Source organism: Triticum urartu, chromosome 2 (assembly GCF_003073215.2).
Source record: "Triticum urartu cultivar G1812 chromosome 2, Tu2.1, whole genome shotgun sequence".
NCBI lineage: Eukaryota > Viridiplantae > Streptophyta > Magnoliopsida > Poales > Poaceae > Triticum > Triticum urartu.
The window spans coordinates 662,548,200-662,558,681 of NC_053023.1; positions in this window are offsets into that span (position 1 = coordinate 662,548,200).

Below are 10,482 nucleotides of genomic sequence, written 5' to 3' on the forward strand. Positions count from 1 at the left end.
TTGAACACATCAATGATTTACATTACATTGTTGTAACTAGGCGAGGCTCAATCTGGATAGTCATGACGAGCAAAGCTTGCTTGTGCTTTTCAAGGAAGCATTGCAGCAGTATCGGTGATACCTGAGGAAATCACACTTTGATGGCAAGTCTATAAACGAATTTCCGGTGAAGTCTCTTGTGCTAAATTTAGAAGGCATTGAATGGAAAAACCTTGTTATGCACTGGTCTCGTTCCCAGGATGAGGTACTGTCTATGAAATCACATGACAATTTGAACTTCTACTTTTCCGCATGTGCCTTACGGATATTTTTTGCAGGAAATCTGCTCGAAGAAGAATTCCGGTTTGACAAGAACGATGGGATATCGCAAATATGCTGCCAGCTGATTTGCTCTTGTTAGTACCTGTTGTCCTGTATCACTGTACTTGCATACATGCCTGGTTCATTATGTGACAGCAGTATGCATGATACACTTTTGCCTGTATCGCTGCACTTACATTTATAGCTACTTGGTTATGTAGCATCACTCTTCATCTTATCTTAAATATTCTCCATTTTTTCATATATTATCACATCTATATTTACTCTTAACAAAATGTAGAATAAAGGCAATGCTTTTGAAGAAGATTCTGTGGTAAACTTCTTGAATTGCCCCCCCACCCATCAGCATGGAGAAGGCCTTTATAGAGCCTGTCTTCACCAATAATGTAAGTTTGTCCATCTCAAGCCTTCAAACTTTGTTGTATATATTTGGTTAGGCATGACTGCAACAGCTGTTTATTTTTGGTGTTTGCATCAAATTGCTTGTTTAAAGTTTATTATGTAGTTCATAAACAAAAGTTTGTCCTTTCTCAATTTAAGTTTTCAGTTGTAAAACCAAGTTCCTTCTTCATACCATGTAAATTAAACTATACAGAGCAAGTGATCTTCTTTTGCATTGCATGTATGCTTCTGTTCTTCATCCGTAATCCAGTGGTGTGGTGAACCTACCCACTACAGCACAATGTCATATTCTGCAATGTCTTAACTATGAACAATGTCATATCATTCTACTATTATTTAAACCGTCTCTTTATTTGCCAATCTGAAATGGTATAAATTAACAGCACACTAACCATTGATACTTATGAGTTCTTGATCTGTAATCCAGTGGTGTCGTGAAGCTGCCAACTCCTTCACAATTTCATTTCCTGCCATGTCTTGACCTGAACAATACCATATTGTGTTAATGCAATTTTAAACTGTGTCACTTTATTCGTCAGTAAGAAATGTGATGAATTGTCAGCACTGATACTTTTATGTGCAAAACATGTCATCTGTCTGCTTGTTTATGAGGAAGATATAAGTGTTGAACAAGCACAGTCTCATCATCTTGCTCCGTTGCTTGCGATGCAGCTCCCCAGCAGGGCTAACCTTTCTTGAAATCTATTGAAGTGCTGTCAGTTTTGTATATTATTTTGTCAGCGTGTTTATTTGCACTGGTGGCGATCTTTGATGCCCAGTGTATGTAATCTGATGTCTGCTTGTGCTTTATTATCATAGTGGAGAACTTTGATGCCTAGTGGATGAAATATGCCGTGATTTCTTTATTGTATAGTTTAGGTTTTTTATTATTCACGATGCTGCAGTTATTTTACTGTATATATATCCTGTCTCCGCAGTAAACCGGCCAAACCATAAAATTATGGTACATAATCGGCCCATCATGCAATCACGATGTAGGTTGGGCCTGAAACATGCCGAACAGCTCATGGGCCGGCAGCAGCCCGAAATGAACCCCGGCCCATGATTGTGCGAATCAAATCACAGGCTTTTAACAGGCCAAAATTGTCTCGGTCCTTGTTTGGCCCAATCAGATATCGGCTGCGAGCAGGCCGGATGCGAACCGGGCTGTAGTTAGGCCCAACTATATGATGGGCTTTTAACAGGCTTAAATGTTAAACGGGCCCTTAACAGGACAAAACTAATATCAGGCCGAATTACTAAGTGGGACTTTAGCAAGTGGGCCCAAAAGCATAGTGTCTAGTTGACGGGCCGAATCTGATATGGGCCATAATTGAGCCCAAAGCCTCTTAAAGGGTCGGACCTGATCTGGGCCGTAATTTGGCACAGAACGTGTTAGGATTTTAATGGGCCGGATCTCATATGGGCCACTATTAGGCCCAGAGCGTGGCAGGCCATTAATGGACCGGATCAAATATGGGCCGGTGAGGGAGTCCTGGATTAGGGGGTCTCCGGACAGCCGGACTATATCCTTTGGCCGGACTGTTAGACTATGAAGATACAAGATTGAAGACTTCGTCTCGTGTCCGGATGGGACTCTACTTGGCGTGGAAGGCAAGCTAGCCAGTACGGATATTGATATCTCCTCCTTTGTAACCGACCTTGTGTAACCCTAACCCTCTCCGGTGTCTATATAAACCGGAGGATTTTAGTCCGTAGGACACAACAACTACAACAACAATCTTACCATAGGCTAGCTTCTAGGGTTTAGCCTCTCTGATCTCGTGGTAGATCTACTCTTGTACTACCCATATCATCAATATTAATCAAGCAGGACGTAGGGTTTTACCTCCATCAAGAGGGCCCGAACCTGGGTAAAACATTGTGTCCCCTGCCTCCTGTTACCATCCGGCCTAGACGCGCAGTTCGGGACCCCCTACCCGAGATCCGCTGGTTTTGACACCGACATTGGTGCTTTCATTGAGTGTTCCTCTGTGTCGTCGTCGTTAGGCTTGATGGCTCCTACTATCATCGATGGCGATGTAGTCTAGGGTGAGACTTTTCTCCCCGGACAGATCTTCGTATTCGGCGGCTTTGCACTGCGAGCCAATTCGCTTGGCCATCTAGAGCAGATTGAAAGTTACGCCCCTGGACACCAAGTCGGGTTTGGAAGCTTAAAATACACGGCCGATATCCGTGGAGACTTGATCTTCGACGGATTCGAGCCTCTGCCTTGTGCGTCACGCGGTCACGATGAGTACAGCTTAGCGCTACCATCAGATAGTGTTCAAGAGATCGCACAAGCAGCCGCTCTGATGCTCAATTCGGAGCCAGGTGCGCCTTCCGCGGACGGGTGGATGGACCCCGCCACAGAGGCCTTACCCTCAGCGGCAATCGAGCCAAACATCGACCTTACCTTGCACGAGAGCCGTGCTGTTAAACTGCCGGATCCTTCTCCGGCTACGGACTCCGAACCGCCTGCACCGTTCCTATCGAATCCAATTGGGCGCCGATCATGGAGTTTACCTCCGCGGATATTTTTCAGCACTCGCCCTTTGGCGACATATTGAACTCATTAAGGTCTCTTTCCTTGTCAGGAGGATCCTGGCCGAACTATGTCCGGCAGGACTGGGATGCGGATGACGAAGAAATTCGAGGCCCACCCACCACCCACTTAGTAGCCATTGTCGATGACTTAACCGACATGCTCGACCTCGACTCCGAAGACATCGACGGTATGGACGACGATGCGGGAGGCGAACAGGAACCACCGCCCACAGGGCACTGGATAGCCACCTCATCATACGATATATACATGGTGGATACACCCGAAGAAGGCAATGGCGACGAGATAGCGGAGGATGACCCCTCCAAGAAGCAACCCAAGCGCCGACGTCAGCGGCGCCGCTCTAAGTTCCGACAAAGAAAAAGTGGTGATACTGGCACAGGAGATAATAATACTCCAGATAGTGCCAAAGACAACAACAATCCCCTCTAGCAAGATTTAGAAAAGGAGAATGGAGGAGCCAGCCCTCCTAAGAGAGCGGCAGATGGAGAAGAGGAGGATGATAATTACATGCCCCCCTCCGAAGACGAGTCAAGCATCGGCGACGACGAAGTCGCTGTGCCAGAGGATCCCGTCGAACAAGAGCGCTTCAAACGCCGGCTTATAGCCACGACAAATAGCCCTAAGAAAAAGCAGCAGCAGCTTCAAGCTGATCAGGATCTGCTAGCTGACAGATGGACTGAAGTCCTCGCGGCCGAGGAATATAAACTCGAGCGCCCCTCCAATAGTTACCCAAAGTGCAGGTTGCTACCTCGACTTGAGGAAGAAGCGTATGATACGGCTGATCGGCCACCTCGTGGCCGCGATAGAGAGGCATTCCAGCCAAAAACTCAGCCTCCACCCCGACGCCATTCAAATAAAAAGGCATGGGGAGATACGCCAGACCTGCAAGACATATTGGAGGACAAAGCAAAGCATGCAAGATCGATCTATGGATCACGAGGGCGCGCCACTCTGCGAGACGATAAACGTCACGCCAGATACAGTAAAAGCAAATCCGGCCGGGCCGAGCACAGCGGGCAAGACCCATTCGAGCTGCGTCGTGATATAGCCCAATACAGAGGTGCTGCACACCCCTTATGCTTCACAGACAAAGTAATGGATCATCAAATCCCAGAAGGTTTCAAACCAGTAAATATTGAATCATACGATGTCACAAAAGATCCCTCAGTATGGATCGAGGATTTCCTCCTCCACATCCACATGGCCCGTGGTGACGACATATACGCCATCAAATACCTCCCACTAAAGCTCAAGGGACCAGCGCGGCATTGGCTTAACATCTTGCCAGCTGAGTCCATCAGCTGTTGGGAAGATCTGGAAGCCGCATTCCTCGACAACTTTTAGGGCACTTATGTGCGGCCACCAGATGCCGATGACTTGAGCCACATAATTCAGCAGCCAGAAGAATCAGCCAGGCAATTCTGGACTCGGTTCCTAACAAAGAAAAATCAAATTGTCGACCGTCCGGATGCAGAGGCCCTAGCGGCCTTCAAACACAACATCCGCGATGAATGGCTAGCCCGGCACCTTGGTCAGGAAAAGCCGAAATGTATGGCAGCCCTCACGACACTCATGACCCGCTTTTGTGCGGGAGAAGACAGCTGGCTGTCTCAGAGTAATAACATATCAAAGAACCATGGTACTTCGGATTCCAAGGACGGCAATAGCAGGTCACGTCGCAACAAACATAAGCGCCGCATTAACAGCGATAATAACGAGGATACGGCAGTCAATGCCGGATTCAAAGGCCCTAAACCCGGTCACCGGAAAAAGCCATTCAAACAAAGTACGCCGGGACTGTCCAGCTTGGACCGTATACTCGATCGCTCATGTCAAATACACGGCACCCCAGAAAAGCCAGCCAATCACACCAACAGGGATTGTTGGGTGTTCAAGCAGGCCGGCAAGTTAATTGCCGAAAACAAGGACAAGGGGCCACATAGCGATGACGAGGAGGAGCCCCGGCAGCCACACACTGGAGGAGAGAAGAGGTTTCCCCCACAAGTGTGGACGGTGAACATGATATACGCAACCCACATCCCCAAGAGGGAGCGGAAGCGTGCGCTCAGGGACGTATATGCGTTGGAGCCAGTCGCCCCAAAATTCAACCCGTGGTCCTCCTATCCGATCACTTTCGGTCGCAGGGACCATCCCACTAGTATCCATCATGGCGGATTCACCGCACTGGTTCTGGACCCAATCATTGACGGATTTCACCTCACTCGAGTCCTTATGGATGGCAGCAGCAGCCTGAACCTGCTTTATCAAGATACAGTGCGCAAAATGGGTATAGACCCCTCAAGGATCAAACCCACAAAAACGACCTTTAAGGGCGTCATTCCAGGCGTAGAGGTCCACTGTACAGGCTCAATCACACTGGAAGTGGTCTTCGGATCCCCGGATAACTTCCGAAGCGAAGAGTTAATCTTTGATATAGTCCCGTTCCGCAGTGGTTATCAGGCACTGCTTGGGCGAACCGCATTTGCGAGATTCAATGCGGTACCGCATTATGCATACCTCAAGCTCAAGATGCCAGGACTTCGCGGGGTTATTACAGTCAATGGAAGCACAGAGCGCTCTCTCCGAACAGAGGAGCACACTGCGGCCCTCGCAGCAGAAGCGCAAAACAGCCTCTCAAGGCAATCCACCAGTTCGGCGTTTCAAGACCCGGACACCTTCAAGCGCGCTCGGAGCAATCGGCAAATAGACCGCCTGGCGCGATTTGAGCTCACGTAGCAATGCGGCCCCCACCCCAGTCCCAGCCAAACGGCAAAGCTCATGCCACGCGTACATAATTACGCATTAAAAATACCATGGGCACAGGTGGGGAGGGGGGCACACTGCGGCACGCCCCAAGACGCGGCTTAAACCACACTAGGGGCTTCCTGTTTGGTTATTTTTCTCTTTTTTTCAGGACCTTAATCTCTCGAAACCCTGTCCGGCAACACTATTGCTGAACACATGATGCAGCAACCAAGGGGGCAGAAAGCTACGTCACACCACGGAATTCCCAGGTGGATTACAATACCGAGCGAAATATTTGATTTAATACTATTCCTCAGCTTGCCCTTGGAAGGGACATAGTCCCACTCTTTGCTTATCGCACTATCTGTATCATTCTTCTTTAACACACCTTTTTGAATAAACAATGCATAACATCACGACTATTACTGCATTCTTGTTATATATGTGTGTGTGTGTGTGTGTGTGTGTTCATTAACGATTCCTTGCAACCGTACACTTTGGTACGGCCAATACACCAGGGGCTTACGTACCCCACAATATGGTGTGAAAAGTCTGAACACTTTCACAAGTGCGGCACCCCAAACTTATAGCATTATATGCATCAGCTCTGAATCATGTCTTTGCTCAAATGTTGGGTTTGCCCGGCTCCTATGTTTTGCTACCTTACGTTCCGCCCTATCGGCTAAGGTAGCGCTAGGAGAACTACTATGATTGTGCCCCGGTTCTGCCGGGCTGAGCACCTCAGTAGAGAAAGCTAAAACTGACTGTCATGATAAGGCGAGAGACTGGTCGCTGTTCGGCGAGGTTTTCGAGTCCCTAAAGACTTATGCCGCTTAGGGCGAGGGGCCGGCCTTGTCCGGCTTAAAGGCGTGTATCGCGCCCCGAATTCGGCCTTCCGAATACCAGGGGCTTCGCCAAAATTTAAAATTATAGAATTCTATGGCTAAGTGAGAGCGATAAAGCATTATTAGTCCGGTTTCCTTGTTCGTTGTGCTGAGCACCTCCCTCGAAGGACCCAAACATGGGAACAAGAGTGCTCAGGTCTATCCCAAACACCCCAGTACTCGTGGCATGGGGGCAGAAGCCGAGGACTAGCCATCTCACAGATTGGATAAACAGCCAAACAGAAGGTAATATTTTAAATTCACACAAGCCTTGCATAGCGCATATGAAACAAGTTTTCATCATACAGGATCACACGAGCAAGTTTACTCAAATATTGCATCCTTGGAACATTCGTCCGCTACAAGACGGGCACCCTTCAGGACACCCTCATAATAAATTTCGGGGGTGCGATGCTCCTTGCCCTGCGGCGGCCCTTCCTTGATCAGCTTCACAGCGTCTAGCTTGGCCCACTGCACCTTCACATGGGCGAAAGCCCGGCGTGCACCTTTGACGCAGACGGACCGCTTGACGACCTCCAGCCGTGGGCAGGCATCCACAAGCCGCCTCACCAGGCCGAAGTAGTTGTTCGGAAGGGCGTCGCCAGGCCACAGCCGGACTATAAGGCCCTTAATGGCCTGTTCGGCCGCCTTGTGCAGCTCGACCAGCTGCTTTAGCTGGTTGCTCATAGGCATCGGGTGTTTGGTCCCAGTCTACTGAGACCAGAACAGCTTCTCCATTGAGCTTCCCTCCTCGACCTAGTAAAACAGTGCGGCATCCGACACGCTGCGGGGCAAATCTGCGAATGCTCCTGGAGAGCTCCGAATTCGGGTAAGTAATCGGTAATTTATTTTTACATGCTTTGCTCTGCATATAGAATGCCTTACCCGCCGCTATCTTCTTCATTGTGTCGATCTCCTGGAGGGCCTTTCGGGCTTGGGCCTTGGCACTCTTCGCGCTCTCGAGGGCCGTAGCAAGCTCAGACTCTCGCGTCTTTGAGTCAAGCTCCAACGCCTCGTGCTTCGTCACAAGAGCCTGGAGCTCTTGCTGCACCTCGCCCACCCGAGCCTCTTGCTTTTCTCGCTCGGTGCGCTCCTTGGCCGCTCTTTTTCAACCTTGGTTAGCGCTTGCTTCAGGGTCGCCACCTCGGTCGTGGCCCCTAGCAGATATACGATGATCCTATCATTTTGCAATCACGTTTTTTATATACATATCTATAGACAGGGTATTACTTACCCTTGTTCTCCTCGAGCTGCCTGTTGGCAAGGCCGAGCTCTTTCTTGGACCCCTCGAGATCCTGCTTCAGTACGGCAACCTCCGCAGTCAGTGCGGCGGACGCCAGCAGCGAGGCCTGCATACGCATATTGACATACTTATATTAGACTCCTGCGATATTATTTAATCCTCTGTTCAGCTTTTCTTTGTGAACACCGAACAAAGCATCAGGGGATACTGTCTATGCGATAATATTTTTCCTATATTCTAAAAAACACTTACCTCAAAGCATGTTAGAAGGCTGGCACAGGCTTTAGCTAATCCGCTCTTGGCAGACTGAACCTTCTGGACCACCACACTCATAATAGTACGATGCTCCTCGTCGATGGAAGCGCTGCGAAGCACTTCCAGCAGATTGTCCGGCGCCTCTGGATGGACAGAGGTCACCGGCATAGGCGTCTTGCCCCTCTTGGAAGGAGGCCGCCTGCCCGAGCCCGGAACCACTGGAGGTTCTGGCGTGGTGTTCGGCTGAGGGCCGAACTCGGAGCTCTCAGGGGCCCCGTCCCCTCGGCTTCCAGAGTCCGGAAGGTCGCCTTGAGGTGCCTCTAGGACTGTCTCCCCTCGACCCGGTGCCTCTTGAGACAGCACCTCGGCGTCGTCAGCAGGATGAGGGGAGGTGGCGGTCGGGACTGGATCGCTATCCATGTCCGATGAGCCCAGGGAGCCGTCCGATGATACATCGATACTAGCTCGTGGTGGCCTGCATAATTATGTTCGGCGTTAGGGAAAGCAGTGCAACAAAGGAATGCAATGAGTTACTCTGGTATCCGAATACTTACGATCTCCCAGGGGCTTTGGCCCTGGGCAACCACTCGTCTTCACCTTCGTCGACGGCGGTGGAACTGTCCAGAAGGAGAGTCCTTCCCTTCTTGGACCCTTCAGCCCCCCTAGTTGGGGCGGCCTTCCTTCTCTTATCTCCCCCAGCTGGAGGGGGAGCATCTTCTTCTTCTTCCTCATCTTCGGGGGAGGAGTGCGCCGCGGAGTCACCGGACGATGAATCCGACGATGACTGGCATCAGGAACTCTTTCGGGTTCCCTTGGCCTTCTTGGTCTTCTCTGGCATAGTATAAGGAGCCGGAGTCAGCATCTTCGCCAGAAGAGTGTCCGCTGGGCCTTCGGGCAAAGGAGCTGAACAGTCGATCTGTCTGGCCGTCTCCTACCAGTCCTGTCAAAAGTACGGGAGTTTAGATCCCGCATGGAGTCAATCTATAAAATATAAGTATCCTGTGAAAGGTAATGCAGCTTACCGCACTGGCTTGGCGCTTCGCGCTGAATCCGCGATCCTCAGTAATGGGAGGAGGGACCTCGGCACTTTCGAACAGCACCCTCCAGGCATCTTCGTGAGTTGTGTCGAAGAGCCTGTTCAGAGTTCGGTGATGCGCCGGGTCGAACTCCCACAAGTTGAAGTCCCGTTGCTGGCACGGGAGGATTCGGCGGTGGAGCATGACCTGGACTACGTTGACAAGTTTGAGCTTCTTGTTCACCATGTTTTGAATACATGTTTGGAGTCCGGTCAGCTCTCCCGAACTACCTCAGGACAGGCCCTTCTCTTTCCAGGAGGTGAGCCGCATGGGGATGCCAGATCCGAACTCGGGGCCGCTGCCCATGCAAGGTCACGCGGCTCGGTGATGTAGAACCACCCCGATTGCCACCCCTTTATGGTTTCCACAAAGGAGCCCTCGAGCCATGTAACATTGGGCATCTTGCCCACCATGGCGCCTCCGCACTCCTCCTGTGCTTGACGTTGAAGGTCTTCAACCATAAGCCAAAGTGGGGCTTGATGCGGAGGAAGGCCTCACACATGACGATAAACCCCGAGATATTGAGGATGAAATTCGGGGCCAGATCATGGAAATCCAGGCCGTAGTAGAACATGAGCCCCCGGACAAATGGGTGGAGAGGGAATCCCAGTCCGCGGAGGAAATGGGTAAGGAACACTATCCACTCATGGGGCCCGGGGGTGGGGATGAGCTGCCCCTCATCTGGGAGCCGGTGCGTGATGTCGTCGAGCAGGTATCCGGCTCTCCTCAGCTTCTTGATGTCTCCCTCCGTGACGGAGGAGACCATCCACCTGCCTCCCACTCCAGACATGGTGGGGGAAGGTTGAGGTGGGAAGTGCGGACTTGGGCGCTAGAGCTCGAGTGTGCGAAAATGGATGAGCAAAGGAGGAAGAAGGCATGGATGAAAAGGTGAATCCTTATCCCTTTATATGGGCGGACGAAACTATGCGCCCCCACTAGCCTGGTAAAACTCGCTTATCCCCCAAGCGTCGTAATCGATGGCGCGCT